The sequence below is a fragment of the Oryctolagus cuniculus genome, chromosome 15, assembly GCF_051225735.1.
Source record: "Oryctolagus cuniculus isolate XC-2025 breed Fujian yellow rabbit chromosome 15, ASM5122573v1, whole genome shotgun sequence".
Taxonomy (NCBI): Eukaryota; Metazoa; Chordata; class Mammalia; order Lagomorpha; family Leporidae; genus Oryctolagus; species Oryctolagus cuniculus.
Window position 1 is genome coordinate 53160817 of NC_142881.1, and position 25469 is coordinate 53186285.

General features: G+C 38.8%; 1 long non-coding RNA gene across 2 annotated transcripts in view; it reads left to right on the top strand.

The window, feature by feature from the left end:
- Positions 1 to 25469, top strand: part of LOC127484266 (uncharacterized) — a 453346-nt gene that overhangs the window by 51997 nt on the left and 375880 nt on the right. For both annotated transcript variants that reach the window (XR_016222206.1, XR_016222205.1), the window contains exon 2: positions 23980 to 24090. This is a non-coding gene — a long non-coding RNA (uncharacterized LOC127484266). The remainder of the gene's footprint in view (positions 1 to 23979; positions 24091 to 25469) is intronic.

The following is a 25469-nucleotide window of genomic DNA, read 5'->3' on the forward strand; positions in this document are numbered from 1 at the left end:
ACTAAAGTAATCTTAATTACAAAACATTTTTTATGAGATCCAGAAGGAAAATACAAGCTCAGAGTAGAGAATTTTCCATAGGCATTACCCTGATTTTGGTTCACTGAAAAGTAAACTTTGACACTGAATGGCATAACAGCATGATGACACCTATGAGCTAAATTCTATGTTGACAACGGCTTGAAACTCAAAGGATAAAAACATCAAATATTTTGGCATAAATGTCACCTTATTTATATAACATAAAATTATTATTTGAAATGACCATAGTAGAAACCATATTAATTGTTGTGATTACTGTTGGCCAAGAAATTTGTCAGTAAGTTGAAAAGAGCTTCATGAAGACAACATGTACATATTTTTTGTCTATTTTAAATATTTTTGTCATTTGTCAATCTGTTGATGAGAAATCCATGCCTTTCTTTTGAGTATAGGTGCACTGACTGAAATGCTCAGTAACATTTCTTTTTTTTAAAATTTTATTTAATAAATATAAATTTCCAAAGTACAATTCTTGGATTATAGTAATTTTCCCCCCATAACCTCCCTCCCACCCACAACCATCCCATCTCACGCTCCCTCTCCCATCCCAGTCACACCAAGATTCATTTTCAATTATCTTAATATACAGAAGATCAATTTAGTATATACTAAGTAAAGATTTCAACAGTTTGCACCCACACAGAAACACAAAGTATAAAGTACTATTTGAGTACTAGTTATACTGTTAATTCACATAGTATGACACATTAAGGACAGAGATCCTACATGGGGAGTAAGTGCACAGTGACTCCTGTTGTTGACTTAACAAATTGACACTCTTATTTATGGTGTCAGTAATCACCCGAGGCTCTTGTCATGAGCTGCCAAGGCTATGGAAGCCTTTTGAGTTCACCAACTCTGATCTTATTTAGACAAGGCTATAGTCAAAGTGGAAGTGCTTTCCTCCCTTCAGAGAAAGGTACCTCCTTCTTTGATGGCCTGTTCTTTCCACTGGGATCTCAATCACAGAGATCTTTCATTAGGTCATTTTTTTTTTTTTTTTTTTTTTTGCCAGAGTGTCTTGGCTTTCCATGCCTGAAATACTCTCATGGACTTTTCAGCTGGATCCGCATGCCTTAAGGGCTGATTATGAGGCCAGAGTGCTGTTTAGGACATCTGCCATTCTGAGTCTACTGTGTATCCTGCTTCCCACGTTGGATGGTTCTCTCCTTTTTAATTCTATCAGTTAGTGTTAGCAGACACTAGTCTTGTTTATATGTTCCCTTTGACTCTTAATCCTATCTTTCTTATATAAACCATACCCACAATGCATTGTCTGCTATTTCTATTGGTTTCTGTTTATTAAAAGCAGTGTCAGCTAGTTAAGAGTTATGATCTAGTGTCTGAAAGGAATATTGCTCTATATTTTAAGACTATTTTCTTTTTTTCTTTTTTTTATTTTTTATTTTTTATTTTTTGACAGGCAGAGTGGACAGTGAGAGAGAGAGAGACAGAGAGAAAGGTCTTCCTTTGCCGTTGGTTCACCCTCCAATGGCCGCCGCGGCAGGCGCACTGCAACCAGCGCACCGCGCTGATCCGATGGCAGGAGCCAGGAGCCAGGTGCTTTTCCTGGTCTCCCATGGGGTGCAGGGCCCAAGCACCTGGGCCATCCTCCACTGCACTCCCTGGCCACAGCAGAGAGCTGGCCTGGAAGAGGGGCAACCGGGACAGAATCCGGCGCCCCGACCGGGACTAGAACCCGGTGTGCCGGCGCCGCTAGGCGGAGGATTAGCCTAGTGAGCCGCGGCGCCGGCCAAGACTATTTTCTACATTATGGATATCTCATTCACATCTGATTCAGTGATTTTCTTTTATTTTTTATTTTTTTTTAAATTTTTTTTTTATCTTTTTGACAGGCAGAGTGGACAGTGAGAGAGAGAGACAGAGAGAAAGGTCTTCCTTTGCCACTGGTTCACCCTCCAATGGCCGCCGCGGCCAGCGCACCGCGCTGATCCTATGGTGCTGATCCGATGGCAGGAGCCAGGTGCTTCTCCTGGTCTCCCATGGGGTGCAGGGCCCAAGCACTTGGGCCATCCTCCACTGCACTCCCTGGCCATAACAGAGAGCTGGCCTGGAAGAGAGGCAACCGGGACAGAATGTGGCGCCTTGACCGGGACTAGAACCCGGTGTGCTGGCGCCTCAAGGCGGAGGATTAGCCTAGTGAGCCGCGGCGCCGGCCAGTTATTTTCTTTTAAATTTGTGCTTTTATTAACTCTTTCTGAAGTATTGAACTAAATTTTCATAGAAACCCAAAACTTTCTTTTCACACTCGTATTTCATCAGAGTACATTTAATTGTGTAATTCTCCTAGCAACTAAATTGTCCTAAACTCACTTGAGAAAATATAAGCAACTCATTATAAGCATAAAACCTTTGTATAGGCATTCTACAGAATAAACTACTTATCATAATAGTCCAGTGTAACACCAGTCAGATGTCTTACAGAGAAAGTGAAGACCATGGCTCAGTTAGAAGGACTACTTAAGTGGAAATGGTTAGGAGCATCAGGTGAATTTCATCTTGAGAGCTAAGCTCCGTTCTATGAACTGAATTTTGCTAATTAGAAATGCTGTGGGATTCTGAGCTTTTGACCCTTAGAATGTTTTTAATCTTTTATAAGCTTGTTGTTAGATTATTTCAAGGCAGTTCAATTTAAGATGTTGCTTGGTGTTTGAATTTTATCTTTTGCCAACCAATTTCTCCTTTCATGATCTTCTCTAATCCATGTGCCCCAATAAAATACTAGTTTAATTTTAAAACTTGAGATAAATGAAGGGACTGGACAGTCATATCCCATGGAAACAGTGTCTGCCAAATACTTGCTGAGGAAAAATGCCAGTAATGTCCTAATGCTCAGCTGTGCACTCATAGCCTTAAATCCTTGCTAAGCAGTCAAGCTTTCAGAATACTTCCTGACACTAATTTGATGTAGAAAGTTTTAATGTTCACAGAAAACTGATCTTTCATCAACTAATATAAGCCTTTTTTTTGCCTCCTGTTAGTACAAATATTTTTTTAAATAGATCTAATTTAATGTTCTTTGTTTAGTCTAGAATCTCACCTTTCAAAGGATTATGAAATAAATGTGTTATATATATGGGAGATAAAAAGAAATCTGACATTTGAAAATCTTGGTATATAGCTAATCTGATAAATTCTTAACTCCTGCTGACGTTGATGAGAGTGAAGTGCACAAGCAAGGAGTTAGAGTTCACGTTTGAAGTATTTTGAAATTTGGACATGTCTCTGAGAGGGCTATCTAAACTTTAGATACCAGCCTCTTCTTGAGCTGTTTGGCTGGAAAAGATAAAATTTGCATGACCCCCTGTAGTGTCATAGATTAGATTGGTTGAAGTTTACAGATTTCTTTCTTACTTTCCAGTATTTTGAAAACAGGAAAATTTTATGTTAAATAGTGAAACACAGGATGCCATTGTAGTTATATTGTTACATGACAGCAAATGGCAAGAGCTAAGCAACAGCTGCCTGGCAGAAAGAACTTCCCCCTTCTAATTCCCTCTTGTTCCCTTGACTTCCATCTTGACATGTGGCCTTTCATTTCTGTTATCTGCTGACTCCTGTAGGCGGGTGAATTTGCAATCCTTCTCATGGACTTTGCTTCTTGATATGCTTCGTGTACAAAGATATATTGATCTAGAGGATTAGGTTCTTCCTGTGTAATGAGTTGTTCCCCCTGCTGTCAGGCTGTTGCACTGTTCCTTAATCTGCAAATACTTAAAGAAGAAGATACCTTCCCAAGATATTAAGAATTCAAGTCTAGCCAGACTTTAAAGTGTACAACTTTAATGTGGATGCAACATCTTGCAAATACCGTTTTAGATGACTGTTTCCCCAAACTCAAGGCATATGTGGTCATTTACCTTTTGGTGGTCGCTACTAACTCCTACGCAGGAGTATGATTTTTCAGGTTGCATGTGAATTGCACTCTAATTTCTTAGAGATGGTACTGAAGCATGAGGGGAAACCCAGAATTGACTCTCAAGTTTTTGTCCTGATTTCCTGAAATATCTGAGCTGATCGCCCTTGGCCAGCATCTTTGTCTCTAAGAATTGTTGATGATTGGTTCCCCAGTGGTTTAACATAAGGAACGGTATGATTGAATATCATCCTGGAAGGAAAGAGAGTTCAAAGACAAAGACACAGCAATGATGATGGAGAGATTGCAGGAAGTGTAGAAAGTAGGATCAGGCCATGGGTGCCACAGGAAAGATACATCTGAGGACAAGAAGAGTAGAAGTGAAGGTAGTAACTAGAAAAATCAATAAAAAAAGAAGAGCTTCTGGGTTGCTGTTTTTATTTCACTGTTTTATTGGGAGTTCACTTCTACTAGACATGAAATGTGTGACCGATTTTGGTTCCTGGTATTGTATAGGCTGAACAGAAAAAAAATACCTTTTTTAAAAAAATTATATCCCATTTTATTCATTTTTAAAAAGGTTTATTTATTTGAAAGTCAGAGAAAGATGGAGAGACAGAAAGAGAGAGAGAGAGAGAGAGAGAGAGAGAGAAAGAGAAAGAAACAGAGTGAGAGAGATCTTCTGTTCACTGGCTCACTCCCCAGATGGGTGCATCTACCAGTGCTGGACCATGCTGAAGCCAGTAGACAGGGGTTTCATCTAGGTCTCCTATGATGGGGACAGGGGTCCAAACACTTGGGCCAACTTCCACAGCTGTTCCTAGACCATTAGTAGGGAGATGGATCATAAGTGAAGCAGCTGGAACATGAACTGGTGCCCATACAGGATGTTACCATTACAGGTGGTGGCTTTACCGGCTATGCCACAATGCTGGCCCTGAAAATAAAATGATTTCTTATGAAGTATACTTTTACTTTGAGTTACTTAGAACACTTCACACATTCTCAAGGTTTTATTTTTAGTCATTAGTAAATGCAAGATAAATTGGCTAACAGAGTCTTATACTTTCATAGCTTCTTAATCCTTTACATTCTGTTAGTCTGCAGATCAGTTGATCTATCTATGGAAATGCCAATATTAACAAAGGCATTTCTTGTCCTCTATCTATAGGCTGGTCCCTGGAAACTTTGATGAGCATCTGTGAAGAAATCACAAAAAAAGAAATTTAAACATGAAAAATGATGGGAAATTGGATTATAGTTTGATTAGAGAAAGGACAACTTATTTGGCCAAATAACCAACTTTTAAAATATTGATATAAATAAAATGTTTTTATAAATATTATTGTCTGGCTGTTTTCCGTGGTTAAATGTGTGAACCATACCTCTTTGACCTTGTTTCTAAAATACAGGATTTCATATTCAAGAATTTGAGGACTGTGACTATAGATCATTGCTTGAACTGAAAAGAACTTAGAGATCTGCTGGTCAATTTCTTGATTTTTATCAGTGAAAAAATTATCTCCAAACTCATATTTAAATCACTCTGAATGCATTGAAATATATTAGATGATACATCAATTGTAGTTCATTTTCTTGGAGAGAGACTTCCAAGGAGTCCTCTTGCTTCTGCTCCATTGGTGCTTTCTGGGTTTAGGCACAGCAGTCGCTGAAAGGCTTCTCCTCATTTTCATCCTTCCTTGCCCTTATGTGGGATCCCAAGTGTCCTTGTTTCTCTTTGTCGCTCCCCCTCTTCGTGAAGGAACGACACAGGACCCTGCGCTGTTCTTTTGTCTGCTCGGCCCTCCCCGGGTTTGCTGCTGGTTCTTCCCGGGTTGGCTACCGACCCTTCCACCTCTGTGGAGGGGCGGGCCCCCTGCCACTTTTCCCCACTTCCGCAGGGGAGCGGCACACCGCCGGCCGGCTCTCTCGGGGGCTGCACAGGTGTTCCTTCAGTTAGATGTTCCCTGGTGCATGCCGTCTCTCTCCTCCTTTATAGTCCTCCTCCGCCAATCCTAACTCGGCTGCCCACACGCCGAGTACGCTGTTCTCCTCCAATCAGGAGCAGGATCAGCTCCTGGAGGTCAGCACTCAAGTTGGCAAGAGGCAGCTGCGTAGAAGCTGTTTTCTCCTCTCCCAGCGCCATATTGTGGGAGAGCAGATGCATAGAATAAGTCTTAATTCCAGTAACTCAGTCCAGTCCGGGTTGCTCCCCACACTCTTTCTTGATTTAAACCTCCATTTTGTGATTTTAGTGTAGGAAAGCACACTGTGTAAAGTTTTTGAGGTCTTGTATGCTTAAAAAGTCTTTGTCCTCATCATTAACTGATAACGTGGTTAGGTTCATAATTTTGGAAATCATCCCACCCACTGAATTTTGAAGGCATTCTTTCCTTGGGTTTAACTTCTACTGTTGCTATTGAGATGTCCTATGTCAGTCTGGCCCCTGATTTCTCCTATTATGACAATTTCCCCATTTCAGTAGATTTTATTGCTGGGGTAATGATGGGGAGGCTTTCTTAGATTGGTCTTTTTCACTGAGCTGGATACCAGGTTAGCCCATTATGTATTGGATTCTAAGTTATCCCATGAAATCTGAAAACTGCTATCCTTCAGTGTGGTGAATTCGGCAGGTTTGATTATTTTCTTCTGTGTGTTATTTCTGGAGCAACCTTGCTAACACTGCATGAAACTTTGGTGCTTGTCTCTCAGCTTTCTTCATTCACCAGCATGCTTTCTTGTCTGCTGTGTGCAGTCTTCTACCATATTTATGCCCTATATAAGGGACACTTGTTCAGTACATCTGTTTTTCTTTAGTAACTGGAAAAGGCAATATAAAAACATAGTATCCAAAAATATATTAAATGTATCACTCTCCATCATTTTTTAAAAAAAGATTTATTTATTTGAAAGGCAGAGTTACAGAGAGGCAGAGGCAGAGAGAGAAAGAGAGAAAGAGAGAAAGAGAGAAAGAGAGAGAGAGAGAGAGAGAGAGAGAGAAAGAGAGGTCTTCCATCCGATGGTTCACTTCCCAGATGGCTGCATTGGCTGGAGCTGCACAGATCCGAAGCCAGAAAACCAGGAACTTCTTCCTGGTCTCCCATGCGAGTGCAGGGGCCCAAGGACTTGAACCATTTTCCACTGCTTTCCCAGGCCATAGCAAAGAGCTGGATTAAAAGTAGAGTAGCTAGGACTCAACCTGGCGCCCATATAGGATGCCGGCACTGCAGGTGGTGGCTTTGCTCACTATGCCACAGCACCAGCCCCTATCCATTGTTTTTTAAGGCAAGTGTTTTAGGCTAGGATGTTGTCAGGAAACACCAGGTACTTTTCACTTAATTCAAGAAATATGTATTGAACTCCAGTTATGTGCATTGTGCATAGTCACCACTGGAAGAAAAATAAGCAGGAAAATAAAAAAATTAAATAGTGTATTCTATCCCAAAGGCTTCAATGCTGATACTTTCTGCTGAGTCTGTTGCTGCTCATCCCATTATTTTAATAGGAACACTGAATTCGCCCACATAAATTAATTAAGGCCCCTAGAAGTTTGAAATTGGAGTTTTATCTAAGTTCTTTTTCCTTTTCTCATTATAAGATTTTTGAAGATATCAACCTTATCTTGAACTTTTTTGTGTTGCCGCGAACTGTCGTGTACCATGCTTAACCTAGCAGGAATGCCATATGTGTTTGTGGTTGATGAAACTGACAATAAAATGCTGGTCGATATGCCTATAATCTCTTAGATTTGATAGGAAATCAATGCCTCACTTAAACTTGGGAGATAGGGAGTAGGTAAAAAGATTGCCTCCATAATTGACATATGTGGTGAAGGAGAAGCAGAGGTTAGATACAAGTTCAGAGAAGGGATAATACTTACACCTTGCTTTTGTTATGTCTCAGGTAGGCAGTCTCCATGGATCCCTGGTGAATACCATTATTGATACAAATAAGAGAAGAAAGGGCTGATCCTGTGGCATAGTGGGCTAGGCCTCTACCTGCAGTGCCAGCATCACATATGGGCATGGGTTTGAGTCCTGGCTGCTCCACTTCCAATCCAGCTCTTTGCTATGGCCTGGGAAAGCAGTTGAAAATGGTCCAAGTCCTTGGGCCCCTGCACCTGCATGGGAGACCCAGAGGAAGCTCCTGGCTCATGGGTTTGGATAAGCACAGCTCTGGCTGTTGCAGTCATCTGGGGAGTGAAACAGCGGATGGAAGACCTCTTTCTCAATCTCTGTCTCTCTCTGCTTCTGCCTCTCTATAACTCTGCCTTTCAAATAAATAATTAAAAAAGAACAACTAAGAGAAGCAGTGATTAACTGACTCAAAGTCAGATCTTTAATCCTCCATGCCTACTCTAAAACTGTCCTACACTATTTTATAACCTCTTATCTGCATGGAATTGGTTCTGAATTTTCTGACCATAGCTTTGTTTCTGGATCCTTGTTTAGAATACAGGAAGGATAATGTAGCCCTTCCCCTGAAAAATAGCCATCTGAATGAAGATCTGAATGTACATAATGTCAATTTAAGATATATGTGCATATGGAGACTAAGGTTAATAATCATCATTTTTGAAAATTGCTAAGAGATCTTAAGTGTGCTCAGTACAGAAAAATGGTGTGAGAGTTAATGTGTATGTTAATTAGCTCACTTTAGCCATTCCACAATTCATACATATTTCAAAATGGCATGTAGTACATAAAAATATATATATATATATAGTCATCCCTCTGTATCCATGTGTTCTGCATCCACAGACTGAAAGTGTTAAATAAAATTGCATTTTTGGGGCCGTTGCTGTGGCTCAGCAGTTAACGCCCTGGCCTGACGCGCCGGCATCCCATATGAGCGCTGGTTCTAGTCCCGGCTATTACTCTTTCGATCCAGCTCTCTGCTATGGCCTGGGAAAGCAGCAGAAGATGGCCCAAGTCCTTGGGCCTCTGCACTGCCGTGGGAGACCTGGAAGAAGTTCCTGGCTCCTGGCTTCGATCGGTGCAGTTCCGGCTGTTGCGGCCATCTGGGGAGTGAACCATCAGTTGGAAGACCTCTCTCTGTGCCTCTCCTCTCTCTGTGTAACTCTGACTTTCAAATAAATAAATAAATCTTTAAAAAATTTGCATTTAATATTGAACATGTAGGCATATATTTCCCCTGTCATTATTCTCTAAACAATGAAGCATAACAATGCTTACATGGTGTGGACATTTTGTAAGGTACAATATGAGGCAATTCAAAATGTTTACAGGGGGGTGGGTATTTAGTCTAACAGTTATGATGCCTATGTTCCTTATAGGAATGCCTGCATTTGGTAACCTGGCTCTGGTTTCTAGCTCGAGCTTCCTGCCAATGCATTCCCTGGGAGGCAGTGATGATGATTCAAGTAATTGTATTTCTGCCTACCACTTCCCAGCTCCTGGCTTAGGCCCAGTCCAATACTGACTATTTTTGGCATTTGGGGGGCATGAACCAGTGTATAGGAGCTTTCTTTCTATATTTCTGTGTCACTCTGCCTCTCATATAAATTTAAAACATTGTTAAAGTTCATATAAATGTGGAATTAAAAAGATAAAAATAGGGGTCTGATGTGGCTTAGTGGGTAAAACTGCTGCCTGAGACACCAGCATCCCATAAAGGTGCTGGTTTGAGACCCAGCTGTCCCACTTCCAATCCAGCTCCCTGATAATGCACCTGGGGAAGCAGCAGAAGATGGCCAAAGTGGTTGGGACACTGCACCTACGTGGGAGACCAGATGAAGCTCTTGGCTCCTGCCTTTGGCCTGGCCCATTGCTGGCTGTTGCAATCATTTGGAGAGTGAACCAGCAAGTGGAAGATCCTTTCTCTGTCTTTCTCTCTCTGTGTCTCTGTCTCTCTCTCTCTTTCATTGTCTCCCTCTCTGTAACTCTGCCTTTCAAATAAATAAATGTTTTAGAAAAAGATAAAAATTAAAAATAAATAAGCAATGATATTAGCCACTTATTACAACCCTAACAAACTAAAGGTCCTGGGAATTTAATGATGATGATGCAGTCGTTTTTACAACTTCTGGTCACAACCTTTTTGTCTGTTGGTCAATACATAACTTTGCTTTATGTTGCAGTTTATTTAATATGTGTGTGAATGATTAATGTTGAACTCACAACCAAGAGCACTGTAACTCATGCCTGAATGAAGCTTATACAACACGTGTATCTTCTCTGTAAGGAATATTGCAGCCTTCTTGCACTTAAGAACATCAGAGCACTTCAACACTATTCTTGAGGCAAATTTTCAATGATGAAATCACCACCAAAAAAAGCATAAAAGTGTGAAAAACGTGGCACTAAACAGACCAAGGAAATCACATTTGTTTATGGTAGAAGAGCTACAAGAAGGCAGAGTGTGTGGGGCCTTGTTTATTTCAGCTGGCCTTGTAGGTGGGCAACTAAATTGTTTGCCACTCTGTGAGTGTCTGTGAATGCACGTGGATGTTGATTTGGGATAAAAAGTAGATTTTAGCAAGTAGGCAAGTCTGCAAATACAGAACCATGAATCTACAGGTAATGATGATTGACTCTGTGTGTGTGTGTGTGTGTGTGTGTGTAATGGGCAAATGATGAGCAAAACAAAATTAATCTCAAGAGCTCAGTGACCTCTTTAAGTTGACTTGTGCTGATAAATCTGATCTTGACCTTTTCCACAATAAGGAGGACAGATCCTACTCCTACCATCTATGGTAGCCAACACTTCACATGATCCTCCAGAGCTGTTTTCCTTTCTCCTTTTTTATTAAGCTCTATTCTGTGAAAGAATCCAGGTGAGTATACAGTGACCAGTATTTTTGGCTGGTAATGGGTAGGTATTGTTGACACAGCTGAAGCAAACCTCCTTATGCCTGGGGCAGAGATCTTAAACTCCCAACTACTGAGAGTTTCCTGAATTGCCAGAACCTTCAGCTGCTGAGTTATTTAGCATAGGCAGGTTTTGATCTGTCTAATTTATTTGTCCCAGTTCATGACATTTGAAAAATCCATTCTGTGTGAATCATTTCTTGTCTTGTCACACAGTGCAGTGACTCACCTGGATCTGGAAGGTGAGTGTGGATCTGGAGGGAAAGACTAATCGTGTTAACATGAGGGAAACAACTGTAGAGAGGAACATGGGAGATTATATTCACCCATACTATGGGGAAGGAAAATTTTGAGAGCTTTCAGTATTTGGTAGACTTCTTTGAATTATGTAAAATAAATTCACATCAATACTGAATTTTTTTTAACCTCACCAACTTACTTATTTTGAAAGCTGTTTTCTGATTCTGATTTCTGATTTGAGTGTTGCCGGGAGGTGTTAGTATTTTCCAGTGCCATGTTGAGAAAAAGTAACAGTTGGGGTGGATGGTAGAGAGGAAAGATTAGCATGTCCTTGAAACCCTTTGCAATTTACTTTCCATGAGTGAGAGGAGGGTGTTGGAAGAGGCTCTCCTTGAAAACCAGTCCAGGTCCCAAAAGAACTTAGATATATCATAGAACCACCTTAATTCTCAGTGATATTAGTCTTTGGATTAGTCAGGACTCTTTCTTTTTCAGAGAAAAACCATTCAAATGGCTTTATGGTAAAAGGAAATGTCTTGGGTCACTTAACAAAAAATGTCCTATGTAGGCTTTATGTTTGGCTGGATCCAAGGATTCATGTAATGTCATCAAGAATTTTATATTTTTCTTCCCTCAGTTCTGCCTGCCCTCCCTGTTGGTTCTACTATTATAGGGCCAAACTGATTTACATCCTGATATCATAGCAATTATGGAAAACTGCATTTTTATCAACGATTTTGTACAAGTTTTAGAATCCAGTCCTTTGTTCCTTGCTTTCTGTTTTGTATTGTCTTAGCCTGATGTTCATTCCTGAAGCAGTCCTCAGAGTCCATGTGAGTGCTCTGATAGACCGCATCCATCATTTCACCACTTCTGGAGTCAGGGCTGGAGTTAGTGTCACCTATACAATGTGGTGTTAAATAACATTAGAGATCTTTCTTCAAGGAATATCAGAATGTTGTTATCAGAAATAAAGGAAATTAATTCTGGCAGGCAAATTAATAAATGTCTATTTTGTTTCCATTAAACCATTGGCTTGATGTATGTTTAAGATCTTGGATATAAAAGTGTACTGAAAACACAAATAAATATAGTGTATTATTATCATTATTACTGTGTATAAACAGCATCAAGTTAATTAAATATATACATATTTATATGTAATGGTTAGGAATTATGAATTCTTTTACTCAAGGAACTTAAATCTAGTGAGATGTTAGCAGGTAAAAAATAATGAACTATACCAAGAATTAGGAGGAAATAATTGCTAAAGAGGAAATGTGTGGAAAGGCAAAGAATTATGGGTATATTAATTTTGAGCAAAGAAAATTTAAGCAGTGCCTTAGGAAACCAAAGTATCTTACTGCTAGATTTTTTAAGTTTTTTTTTTTTTTGGTTTAAAATTTTATTTGAAAGAGAAAGAGACAGTGATCTACCATCTGCTGCTTCACTTCCCAGATGAATACAACAGCTGAGATGGGGCTAGGCCAAATCCAGGAGCTGGGAACTTAGTCTGGGTCTCCCACCTGAGTGGCAGGGACCCAACTGCTTGAGCTGTCACCTGCTGCTTCCCAAGATTCAAAATAGCAGGAAACTTGAATCGGAAGCAGAGCAAGAACTGGAACCCAGGCTTTCTGGTAGAGGATGTGGGTGTTACAAGTGGCATCCTAACAGCTGGGCCAAATGTCTACTATTATAGGGCCAAACTGATTTACATCCTGATATCATAGCAATTATAGAAAAACTGCATTTTTTCTCAACGATTTTGTACAAGTTTTAGAATCCAGTCCTTTGTTCCTTGCTTTCTGTTTTGTATTGTCTTAGCCTGATGTTCATTCCTGTTGTTCATCATGTTCATCATGCCCCCTCTCTACTAGCTATAAGGGTCAAGATAAAAAGGAAAAAGAGAGGGTGAAATGTACAACAGAGTCAGAAATGAAGAAGAGGGAAGAAGAGGAATATTAATATAATTAGAGGAAGGGAGTTCCTGGAGGTTAGACTGTGGAAGGGTTATTCCTTGTGGTTTTCAACTCTGGGACAGAATTAACTGTGAAAAATGTAAAAACAAAGGGGGAGGGGACTAGGACTCCTTGAACTTCCAGAAGCACAGTCTCCAGCTGGGGCCCCAAGGGAACAAGTGAACAAACTCCACCTGGGACTTATGTGATTGGTATAATTCTTTGAAGTGTCATATGAAAAGAGTTGTTTAATATGCTACCTTTTATTTCTCTCTCCAAATATCTGTGATCCCCAATTAATAATTTGCTGTTTTGTATTAAATGATGCTTTGTGCTCAGTATTATTTTATTTTTCTTGCACACCAAGGCTGCATGTTTTGGGGAAGGCAATAAGTCTTGAAACTTGAATTGTTTCCTTAAGCTTTCAGTTGAATATAATTTATGTAATTTCATGGCCCATTAATGCCTTATTTATCAGGATGTCACTTAAGCAGCCACATCAACCATTGCAAGTTTAGCTAAGAGCCAGGGAAAGAAAGAGAACTCTTGAACAGTCAAAAGCATGGCTGTAATGCTCAGTCTCTAGAGGCCTGCACTACACACATGGAAGAGTCCAAGGAGGATTTACAATCATGTAATACTTAGACACACATACACCCAGACAACAAACATCCAGTCTAATTTGTTCATGGTAGATTTGAAATAAGGAGTTAGAACAAGAGGATTTTAGGTCACTAAGGTGAATCTCTAGATCCATAACCCTGGGATAATACTCAACTAAAAATGAAAAAAAGACGTTAAAAGCTTAGTCAACATGCATGGCAATATTAGGATACTAAGAGTGTCACATGTACACGTGTTCCTGCTAAGACCCCTGTGTGATCCAGAGGTAGGCATGTTCAGTATATTCTATTTTAAATGTCAAAAAGATGTTTATAGTTATAATTTATGCATATAATTTGTATAATTTGTATAATATGTAAAGGTATACTTTATATATTGTATGACATATGATTTGTAATTTATGTCTCTATCTGATATGTTTTAAGAAAGTTGAATCTCAATGGGGTGAATTTCTTTTTTTTGAAAATTCATTCACTTGTAACATTCTCAGACTGAGCAAGTTAAAGTGTACATTATGACACTTTATGATTTAATCTCCCTTTGATATCTGATGTTTCAAATATGAAGGAATATGTTTGGGAAAGAAAGAGTGAACATGCAGTTTTGAAAAGTATCTCTCTGTTTTGTCAGGATTGTTTTCTAGTATACCAGCAAATCAGGGATTGGCTTAATAATTTCTCATCACTGGATCTCTACTGGTAATAAAATGGGCTTAACATTTTGCCCCAAGTGTTGCTTTCTGAGGGTGAAGATTCTTTGTAGAGTGAAGATGGGGTGCTTGGCTTTAGACCTCATTGGAGACCTGAAGTAAGACCAGAAGGTTTCTACCGTTATTACCTGGCAGAGATCACAGAGCCATATCCCAGTGGACTCCTGGCTGTTTCCTCCTTATCTGCTGGAACTTCTAATTTCTTAGAGTTTGATAAAAATTAAACAAATACCTAGCAAAAAGCTTGTACTTACATGGGGTTATAATTTAAAGCCCTGTGGAAATCTCAGTCTTGCTAAGTACCAGCAGACACTCCATATTCAGTGTACGATGTTAGAGCACTACAGCTGTAGACTGCCAGGACAAAAGAATGAGAAGGTTCAGCTTTCTCCAGACTCTTGTGAAGTGGCTTTCAGATGTATATTTAATTACAATCTCAAATCAGATACGTTCACATCCAGTATTCTTGTTGGAGAGAGGCATTCTGTGCTGGATTAGCTCACCAATCTTTCCTTGTTTCCGATTGAGACTTCAAAAAATGATGAATTGGATAAATGGATATTATCCATATTGTTATTGTGACTATTAAGAAAAATTACAATTAGCCTGGTTAAAGGATGCATAATAATGATTACAGTTAAAGCTTGGCTGAACTCTGATAAGACTTTGTATTTGAAATTCAAAATTATAACCACATCTGCAGAGAAATATATTATCGTCACTAGTGGAAGATGTTGATTTCTGTTCCTTCTATCTTAAACAAACCTGGCCTTTTACAGAGAAAAGGTGCACTTTATTCATTAGCCTGAAGTTAGTTCAATTCGGGGTTTGATCTCCTGCCCTCAGGAGGTAAGCTGGAAAAGTTCATTCAAATCTCAAGAGCAAAGATTTTATTATTACAGATGTGCTTGTTTGCTACAGATAAGACTCCTTTTGATAGATGTTAATAGTTTAGGTCAAATGTTTCCAAAAAATTAAGGGTAAAAGAAAATGGTCCAATTCTTCACAAATAGTCATCAAAAAGCATCCACTTATCACACAAACTTCCTCCTAGGGTGAGCAGATGCTGCGAATTTAGGACTTGGAAATCGAGATCTCCTTTTCAGGACCACCATTTCTACATATTGCCCTTGATTTATTCCTGGGCACCTTAAAGATTGAAGAAGGCTCAATAGCAGCAGGTGCTAACAGCCACATGTCTGCTCCCATCTGAAGCAGCAGATATGACTCATTGCTTCTTCAAAACTAGTTTTAAGGGTCAAAAATAAAAAAAAAGTAAAGCCCATCTAATAAATGTTGTAATCCAGACAGTTTCATAACTGAAGTTTAATAATTGTAATGTTTGGATCAGATTCTTCATCAAAACCTCCAATCTTGTGGCTTATGTATGGTATTTGGGATAACGATGTCATGACAAAGACTCATTCTGCCGAAAAATTAAAAAAAAGATTTTCCAAAATGGTGTTTCTAATTTAGTAAAAGGAAGGTTTCCTGGAAAAATAAGGCAATGTTTGATTTTGCTGGCTTTTATCCTTTGCCACAGATGTACTGCTGAGGGAGATGAAATGCCTGTTCCTCAGGCACCACCAACACCCTGTAATGACAAGCCATTAACTTTAGTTCAAAAGTATACTCTGGTGGGAATACAGGAGCTGGAGTGAGCATTGCCTGTGATCTCTTGTGAAGAACCCAGGGACCAACCCTTCAAGTATGCAAAGGAGAGGGGGGAAATTCAGAGTAGGTCTTTTATACAAGGGGGTCAGGAACTTTTAACTCTTGTGGTTCCCTCAATGGTAAAGGAAAGGAACATAGCTAGGCAGGCAAGGTGCCTATGCAGGTACCTCCTAGGGGTTGTAGAATGTGAGCTGCAGGTAGCATGGTAGATCCAAAAGGGTCAACAACTGCTCAAATAATAGCCAGTTTAGGCCTCTCAGATATGTGGGTTTGATGAAGAACCAACTATGAAATATTTTCAAAGAACATAAAGGCACAGAATTTATGTAAAATCTCCCAATATATAAAAGCTTGTATAGATTCATAAAAACATTTTGTGGCCTAGCAGAAGATGGTTGAGGTTGGAATGAGGTCCGTGGACCACCTTTATGCATCTCAAGGTTTAGAATATCAGTGTTTTCACACCAAACTTGTTAGGACATTGGTTGTCACACATTGTCCTTAGTGAGCTTTCTGTGGTCCCAAAGAACAAAAACTCAAAAACCCACACAGATATGAGTACACTTTAAAAAGTTAATAGAAAATGAATTGATAGTTTTCTATTGGTACAAAAATTTTTGAAATTCTTGCCTACAAAATCCATACAAACTTAAAAAATTCATGAAAAAGCATATTATAAAAAATTATGTATTGATTTTAAAATCACTTTGTCCCAAATAAATTTCTTTTAATTCCATTTTCCACAAACTTTTTGAAGTGTTCATGTTTGTGTATACATGCATGTGTGTGTACCCCATTTTTCTATTTTTTTTTGAAAAAGGGCAATGACCATTTTATAAATATCATGTATGGCCGAAAAGAAACTCTCTGGGCTGTGAGAATGAGAAATCAGGAATTGAAGTATCTCTGTCTTTTGGAGGCCACCTGGTCTTGTGTTTCTTTTTTTCTTTTTTTAAAGATTTATTTATTTATTTATTTGAAAGGCAGAGGTACAGAGAGGCAGAAGCAGAGAGAGGGAGAGAGAGGTCTTCCATCTGCTGGGTCACTTCCCAAATGGCCGCAATGTCTGTCTGGAGCTGTGCCGATCTAAAACCAGGAGCCAGGAGCTTCTTATGGGTCTCTCTTGCGGGTGCAGGGGTTCAAGCACTTGGGCCATGTTCAGCTGCTTTCCCAGGCCATAGCAGAGAGCTGGATTGGAAGTGGAGCAGCCGGGACTCAAACCAGTGCCCCTATGGGTTGCCACGGCGTCAGCCTCCTGGTCTTGTGTTTCTGTCTTTCTGGGTATATCCCTCCATTTCCCTTTGCAGTTTGGCTTCCTCTGTCTATTCCCAGATGTTTCTTACTTGCGAACATTGCTTAACGCTCCATAACCACAGCAGTTTGTATATCTCAGTATAGAGAATAAATCCGATTGGCTAAGCCAGGTCTGTGACTTGCTTCTCTTGGGGTGATGAGCCTTTTGCTGTCCAGTTGGCAATGGCTGAACAGAGATTGTGGTGGATTTAGGCAGAATCGAAAGCGGTGTTTTCAAAGATTCTTAGGCAGGTCTGATTGAGGCAAAAGGGGAAGTTACATGTGGAAGAAAACTGACATAGTATGCATCACACCCAGTAATGCTGATAATTGAGATTTTAAATATGCACAAATTTTAATTAAGAAGTAATATTATATCAAAGAAAGTTTGGAAAATCATTCAAAGGTTAAACAACAAAATCATCCATAATCACATTATCAAAAATCCAATATAGACATTTTGGTTTATTTCCTTTCAGTCCTTTTTTACTATGTGTAGATCTCAAAATGTTTTATTTAATATGAGCAAATCTCAAAAGAAGAATGAACAGATCAATCTCTTTATTAATTGTGGATTAAAATGAATTCGAAAAAATTTAAGTAAAACATTTTAAGAAAGACTTAAAGTATGCATAGTCTTTTAAAAAATTATTTCTTTATTTGAAAGGCAGAGAGACAGAGAGAAAGAGAGAGAGAAAGGGAGAAATATCTATTTACTGGTTCACTCCCTAAATGGCTGCAATAACCAGGGCTGGGCCAGGACAAAGCCAGGAGCCCAGAGCACCATTCATGTCTCCCACGTGGCTGGCAGGGACACAAGTACTTGGGCCATCATCCGTGGTTTTCTCAGGAGCATTAACAGGAAGTTAGATTAGACGTGGAGCAGTGGGGACTTGATGCTGGTGTTGTAAGTGGCTGCTTAACCCTCTGTATTGCAATAGGAGTTCACATGCAGGGTCTTTGATCCAGAGCTTTTTTATTTAATAATGTAATTGAGAAAGTCTCAGAGATGTGTACAAAGATGTATGTTTAAAGATATTCATCAATACATTATTGGTTGAAAACTGGAAACAACTAAAATGCCCAACATCAAGGAATTGGCTAAAGTGTGAAACAGACACTAAATAGAACATTTTGTGACTCAGAATATTTTGGAGAAATGTATTTACTAACTTGAGAATAGTCACAACAAAGTGCTAAGCCCACTACAAAAGTACATGGGAATTATATGCATATTTTTAATAAAAGTATATGTGTATTAATACAATTTGGAAGATATCACCAAAATTTTAATAATGATTATTTCCAAAAGTAGGATAAAAAATCCTTTTCATTTTTTATTTTTCAGTATTTTCTAGTGTTACTGTATTGAGTGTGTAATACTTTTATGATATGTAAACAAGCCAACCCAATACACATAATGAATAAAAATGAATTTTTTTTTGTCAAAGAATGATGTGAAAATGAAGAGTAAAATTATAATGAGAGAATTTTTAGCAGTTTCTGAGCTCAGTAAAACTACAGTTGACACAGGAACCCATAACTAGAACCTCTTTTCTTAAAAATTGTTTATTTGAGAATCATAGAAGAAGGGGGGAGACAGAGAGAGAAATAGAGATCTCATCAGTTGGTCCATTTCCTATATGCCCACAACAGCTGTGGACTGGGGCCATAGCTAGGAAATCAATCCAGGTCTCTCACATGAGTTGTAGGAACCAAGTTGCTCTAATAGTTACTGCTACCTCTCAGGGTCTGTTTTAGCAGGTATCAAATCTAGGTATTCCAATATAGGATGTGGGTGCTTAACCACTGAACTAAATGCTGGCTCTCAGAAGTGCTTTTAGGAAGCTGTCAAAGCATGAGTAAACATCAAAATGTATGCATGTGAATATCCATTTTTTTCCCAGAACCATTTATTGAAAAAAAAAAAAAACTGTCCTTTTTTTCCAGTGCATTTTTTTTTTTTTTTTTTGACAGGCAGAGTGGGCAGTGAGAGAGAGAGAGACAAAGGTCTTCCTTTTCCGTTGGTGCTTCTCCTGGTCTCCCATGTGGGTGCACGGCCCAAGGACTTGGGCCATCCTCCACTGCACTCCCGGGCCACAGCAGAGAGCTGGCCTGGAAGAGGGGCAACCGGGACAGAATCCGGCACCCCGCCCAGGACTAGAACCCGGTGTGCCGGCGCCGCTAGGTGGAGGATTAGCCTATTGAGCCGCGGCAGCGGTCCCAGTGCATGTTCTTAGCACGTTTATCAAGGATCAGTTGGTTGAATATACTTGAGTTTACTTCTGGGGTGTTTATTCTGATGCATTGGTCATGGGTCTGTTTTTAGGACATTTCCATGCTACTATAATTGCTATAGATTAGTAATATACTTTCATATCAGATAGTGTGATGCCTGCCTCGTGTCCTGTTCTTCCCACTGAAAATTGCTTTGGCTATTTGGGGCCTTTTGTGGTCTCACACAAATGTTAGTAGTGTTCTTTCTAGCTCTCTGAAAAATGCCATCAGTATTTTAATAGAGATTACATTGAATATATAAATGGTATTGGGACATATGGGCAGTTTAATGATATTTATTCTTCCAATCCATGAACGTGGGGTGTTTTTCTGTTTCTTTGTATCTGTTTCTTTGTATCTTGCTTAATTCTTTAATCAGTGTATTATAATTTTCCTTTGTCAATATTATGTCTATTACAGTAGGCAAGGATTTAGCTTAATAATGCTGATTTGTATCTCCCTCCTCCCCTTCTCTACTGAAAATCACTCTTAGTTTTTTCATAGGTCAGTTTTGTGCCTCCCACCAATAATATTAAGACAACATTTTTTGTTGTATCATAATTGATAGTATATATTGATCTCTCACTATGAAAATAATGACATCAGTGTTTCTATACTTTTTTTTTTTTTATCTCTACCTTTCCTTCATCATTTCTATCTTAGGTCAGTTTCAACTTTTCTCTTATTTTGGCAAAGATGATATACATATATTTTGTCCAGTAATGATAATAAAGTATGTCATAGGTCATACTTTGTCTACAAATTTATTCTAAAAATTGAAAATGAAAATAATTATATTATTTCAAAAAGGTATAACTGGATTTTTGTTTCAATATTTTTGTTCTATTCTCTGAGTTGCTTGATTTATTATTATATCCATTGATTTTAAAATTTTTTTAAAATTTTTTTTTATTTGACAGGTAGAGTTATAGACTGAGAGAGAGAGAAAGGTCTTCCTTCTGTTGGTTCACTCCCCAAATGGCCAACACGGCTGGCACTGCGCCGATCCGAAGATCCAAAATCTGGAGCCAGGTACTTCTTCCTGGTCTCCCATGAGGGTGCAGGGGCCCAGGCACTTGGGCCATCCTCCACTGCCCTTCCGGGCCACAGAAGAGAGCTGGCCTGGAAAAGGAGCAACTGGGATTAGAACCTGGTGTCTGTATGGGATGCCAGCACCGCAGGCAGAGGATTAACCAAGTAAGCCATGGTGCCAGCCCCACCCATTGATTTTTTAAAACTATATTTTTATTTTGAAAGAGTTGGAGAGAGAAAGAGAAAGAGAGAGAGAGAGAGATCCTCTTTCCACTGGTTTACTCCCCAGAATTGAGCAATTTTTATGTTTCCAAGAGTTTATTTTTATTTTTTTAAAAGATTTATTTATTTGAAAGTCAGAGTTACACAGAGAGAGAAGGAGAGGCAGAGAGAGAGAGAGAAGTCTTCCATCTGTTGATTCACTCCCCAATTGGCCGCAGTGGCTGGAGCTGTGCCGATCCGAAGCCAGGAGCTTCTTCCAGGTCTCCCACTCGAGTGCAGGGGCCCAAGGACTTGGACCATCTTCCACTGCTTTCCCAGGCCATAGCATGGAGCTGGATCGGAAGTGGAGCAGCTGGAACATGAACCGGCGTCCCTGCTGGATGCTGGCACTGCAGGCGGCAGCTTTACCCACCACACCACAGCGCCGAGATTTTTTTTTGTCTTTTTACTTTTTACAGCACCTTTTTCTAGGTTTCTGGTTGCAGTACCTTCTCATTCCTCTCTTTAAAGACCAATCCTGTCACTGTATCTTTTTCTCTTCCTCTCCCTCCCCTTTTTAAAAATAATTTTTAAATTTCTACAAGATGAAAAAAAATCATGTATTTCCTATATGCAGATTTAGGAGCATAATGATAGTTCTCACTCTTCCCTCCTTCTCTCCCTCCCTTCCATGCTCCCATCTTCCTCCTCCTTCCTTTCTTATTATTTCAATTTTTAAAAGGACATACTTTCAGCTTATTTTATGATCATCAGCTTAACCCTCCACTAAGTAAAAATTTAACAAATAGAAGAAAAAACACTGTTCTTCAACAGTAGGGACAAGGACTATAAACAGTAATCAGTTCTCAAAATGTCAATTTCACTCATACACATTGCATTTTTTGTACTCTATTAGTTACAACAGATCAGGGAAAACACATGGTATTTGTCTTTTTGGGATTGGCTCATTTCACTAAGTATAGTGGTTTCCAGCTGCATCCCTTTTTTTTTCAAAAGACTGGATTTCATTCTTTTTATGGCTGAGTAATACTCCATAGAATGTATATATCTGATTTTCTTTGTCCAGTCATCAGTTGATGGACATCTGGGTTGATTCTATATATTAGCTATTTTTTATTTTTTAAAGATTTATTTATTTATTTGAGAGTCAGAGTTACACAGAGAGAGGAGAGGCAGAGAGAGAGAGAGAGAGAGAGAGAGAGAGGTATTCTATCCGATGGCTCACTCCCCAGTTGGCCACAACAGCTGGAACTGTGCTATTGTGAATTGAGCTGCAATAAGTATGCACCCTTCTTTACCTCTATTTTATCTTTTGCACTTTTAACTGTTGTCTCTGTTGTGCATGTTTCACTTTTTCTGGTACCATCATTAGTAACATTAAAAAATTGTCTGTAGTCCTGTGTATGTAGATGGGAATTGTTGAAGATAAAGAATCAATTATGGGAAAGAATGGGAAATCAAAATTATTGGGAGTCTTACATGTCAGAAAGATGAGGAATTTGCTCTGGGTGCTAATTTTTAAACTGACTGCCCTGCTTCTTCACAGTTAATTTATTTAGCATGTCTAGAAGACGACAACCCATCTATAACCCCAAGGATATTTCACTGTATTTTTTAATGATTTATTTATTTATTTGAAAGTCAGAATTACAGATGGAGAAAAGGAGAGAAAGAGAAAGATCTTTCATCAGCTGGTCCATTCCCCAAATAGCTGCAGTGCCCATAGCTGGGTCAGGAGCTTCATCTGGGTCTTCCACATGGGTACAGAGGCCCAAGCCCTTGGGACATCTGCCTATCCCAGACACATTAGCAGGGAGCTAAGGGATGGAAAGTGGAGCAGCTGGAACTCGAAGTGGTGCTCATGGGACTGCAGGTGTTGGCTTAATCTGCTACACCACTTTAGAGTGTTCTTCATGGACATATGTGAAAGAGCATTGACTGTTCCAATTTATTAGTATTCTTGGTTTTGAGTTTCTCCATCTTTTTTTGAAGTTTTCAAACTTACCCGTTTTTGTCTATTATAGGCATTTTATGAAATTCTTGCTTATGGATGGTTGCATTCTCATTCTCTTTGCTACCGTGGGTTTGTGTCTGTCTGTTGCTTTAGTATCAGTGTGATGTATCTGAAAAGAGAGAGGAGATAAATGCTTGGTGCCATACTGAGATGTAAGCCACCATTGTATTTTAAGAAATTTTCTGGGCTCTAAGTTTAGAAGGATTAAAGGCTACTGTAGGTTTCATGTAGCATCAGGCTTCCAAATATTTCTTTAGAAGAGAAAGGAAGATGTAATTTTTGATTGAGTGAAAGAAGATACTTCTTGAGTTTGAAAACTAGAAGATTGTGATTTAGAAATTCACTGTCATATATTTTCACAACTGATGCACTAAGAGAGACTAAAAGTGACAGTTGTGGTAAAAGTCAGCAATAATTTTTGATGTAGACTCCATAGCAAAAAACAGTCAGAGGTGAAGTGATGACTCAGGTGTTTCTAATAGGTCTAGAGACCAATAGAATACCCTAGTATTTACTGACAGATTTGAAATGCTATGAGACATCATAGTTGCTGAAGAAGAGAATTAAGGACCCAAAAAATAGGCATGCTTGATACAGTTAGCCTGTTAAAAACTAAATAGCCTTATATTGAAATAAAATGGTTTCTTTCAGCTACTATTTCCTGCTGAAATTCACTGATGTACATTTTCTGACTGTGTATTTTGTGCCAGCACTATCTTGTAGATACCTAATTATCTCATTACTCCAGATACATCACTAAGTATATACAATGATCAAAACATATATAGAGAAATATCTAGTCATCTACACAAATGAAGCTTTGTCTAAAATCTGTTTGTGTGAAGTCTCAAATATACATAAAAAACTTCCACAGATTTTAAGCACTATATTGTTTTCAAAACAGGGGGAACATTTTAGCATTATTAGTTTTAGGAATTACAAGAATAAATTTTAAAATCTTATGTAAGTGCATGCTCATCTAAACAAATTATTCTTAAAACAATCTCTCCTTTTCATCTTTCAGGGTTGACATTAGAATTAAAAGCACAGTTTTCACAGGATGTGTAGTCATCATATGATCCCAGTCAAGGCTCTGGAAAAAGTGAAAAACCACACACCCAGATGAGTTTAGATTTAGAATTACCTCGAAACCCTATTAAATAGATATAACCTTGCTTGTTTTTCAGAGAGAGAAACAGAAGCCAAGAGAAATCCAATGCTTGGCCACAGAATCAATGCTAGTTCAGTGATGGAGCCTAGCTTCTCTCTCCGTGATGGCAGGATTCTCCAGACAAAAGGTACATTGAACCATTTGCCACCTTGAGAGGTCTTTTGGTTTATTTAATAAAAGAACAGTAAGAAAACAATCATATTTTTATAACTAACCCTCCAAAGGTATTCTTTTTATGCTTACCTGGACGATTGAATAACTCACTTCAATATCAGCTTCCCTTTATTTCAAGCCCATGCTACCTAAGAAAGACAGGCCAGTGAAGTACTTGTGGTGTTCAGAAAAGATTTTTATCAAAATATTGAGTTATTATTGCTGTGAAACTTGCCTGTCAGCATGATATTTTAAAAGCCACCTAATTGAGTAGAAGCATAGGCAGAGTGTAATTAGTCACCATCAGTTCAGCTGAAAGGGTGGCCATATCCTTTCGAGATTTGAGTCTGAAAACGCCAAAGCGTGAGCTGTCACAGCACATCATTGGACTGCTGTGGAGATGTTTGTTATTTTCATGTCTCTGAGCATCACTCTATTTCTCTGATCCAGGTATGGGTTTCCTTTTTTTCTGCCTATTCTTGACAATGTGAGGTCTTTAGATGCCAATCAGGCAGAATAGCCCAGTTCTGTCTCAGCAATGCTCAAGTCTGCTCTTAACACTATTGAGACTCATGCTGTGTCTCCATAATGCCCATGTTGTCCTGAGTCTCTTTGACCAAGATACTTTGCAACATGTTCCTTGTGCTGGGATTCCTGAAAGCATCTCCCCATTAAGGCACACCAACCTCTCTCACTCATTGGTTTTAAGCTATAACTTAACATAAAATTATTTCTTCTTAAAATCCTATACTTTCAACAGCATTCCTCTTGTCATTCAATTTTGGCCCCTGGAAGGTCAGCTCCCGATGTTGAAAGAAAATTTCTTAGATTTAGATTAAATAGACATGGTTTTATGTAACTAACAATTGAAATCAATTAGGATGACGTGCCTTAAGTTGTTCTTGACACAAAATTAAGCCCTCAACAAATTTTAGTTTGTCTGTCTTCTACTAAGTTCAGATGCAGTGCTAGGTGTGTATGTGTGTGTGTTTGTGATGTTGCTGTTGTTACTGTTTTGGTTTTCTTTAAACATGCTCAGAAATCATTGAATTCTCTAAGGATGTATTGCTTGCCTAGATTTCTGACTAGATTAAGCTATTTGTATGTATCTATAAATATCTATGGATATGAAAATATATGAGCCTATCTACATATATGTATGTCTATCTATGTATTTATAGGTAGCTAGATATATACCTACTAGATATGTATGTAATACATAGATATCTATGCCATCCATTTGTATAGATATGTTTGCAAGTACAATTTTGTACTGGACTTCTGAATAGTAGTTGGAAATGATTCGAGTCCCAGACTCCTCTTCACTAAGGTGTTGGTCACAATTAAGTCAAG